Here is a 1272-nt window from a genome sequence, read left to right on the forward strand (position 1 = left end):
TATAGTTAATAATATCATATTGTATCCTGAAAATTTGCTACAAGAGTAGACTTTAGGTGCTCTTACCAAAAATATTAAAGAAAGAAAGAAAGGTAACTACCTGAAATGACAGATATGTTAATTGGCTTGACTGTAGTAATCATTTAACTATATATGTGTATATCAGAACATCAGGCTATATGCCTTAATTACATACAATAAAAATAAACAATTTTAAAATATATCAGTTGTTGCCAAGGCTACCAGGGAAGAGATTAATAACACTGGAACATGAGGGAACTTTTTGTTTTGATGGAAATATTCTAAATTATGATTGTGGTTTTGACTGTATGCATTCATTAAAACTCATCAAATGATGTCTTAAAATTGGTGAATTTACTTTTCTGGCATTCAAGATGTCAAAGAGAGGATATTGTGGGTCCTTAGGTGTGAAATTTCAGATTTCCCTGGATCTTCCAACAGGAGCCATGATCATCTGTACTAACAACACAGGAGCCAAAAATCTTTATCTCATTTATGTATAGAGGACCAAAGGATAGCTGAACAGATGTCCCACTGCTGGTGTGGGTGACATGGTGATCGACACAGTCAAGAAAGACAAACCAGACCTCAAGAACAAAGAACATCCAGCAGTGACTTTTCAACAAAGAAAGTGAAAAAAGAGAAAAGGCAGTGTTTCTTTAGTTTGAAAATAACTCAATGGTCAAAGTAAACAATAAAGGTGAGATGACTGGTACTGTCATCACAGGACCAGTTGCAAAGGCATGTCCACCCTTGTGTGAACCAGGATTACATCCAATGCTGGTAGCATTGCATGATTCTCCTGCATATTTGTTTAAAAAACAAAACAAAACAAAAAAACATTAAAAAGTATTTGCTCCCCTCCAAAAATTGATAAATTTTATTCTATGTAAATTATATTTCAATGAAATTGATTTAGAAGTCTTCAAAAGAAAAATTATATATCTATATATACATATATAAACGTACATAACACACACACACACATAGAACTTTTGAATTAAACTTGTATATATCTTTCTGCTTGCTCTAGCATGCTGCTTAAACCTTTGGTTGTATTTTTTATTTCGATGAATAAATCCTTCAGTTCCATGAGTTCTGCTATGTGCTTTTTAAAGGCATTTATCTCTTTATAAATTTCCTCCTTCATATCCTGAATTGTTTTTCTCATTTCATTGTGATGTCTTTCTGAGTCTTCTTGTATCTCATTGGGTTTCCTTAAGATTGTTGTTCAGAACTTCTTTTCAGTCA

The 1272-nt window shown here is 32.6% G+C and overlaps 1 pseudogene; it reads left to right on the forward strand.

The window, feature by feature from the left end:
• The first annotated feature begins 395 nt into the window (after window positions 1-395).
• On the forward strand, window positions 396-818 carry LOC134373437 (large ribosomal subunit protein uL14-like; annotated as a pseudogene).
• Window positions 819-1272: the final 454 nt, after the last annotated feature.

Source organism: Cynocephalus volans, chromosome 3 (genome assembly GCF_027409185.1).
Source record: "Cynocephalus volans isolate mCynVol1 chromosome 3, mCynVol1.pri, whole genome shotgun sequence".
NCBI lineage: Eukaryota > Metazoa > Chordata > Mammalia > Dermoptera > Cynocephalidae > Cynocephalus > Cynocephalus volans.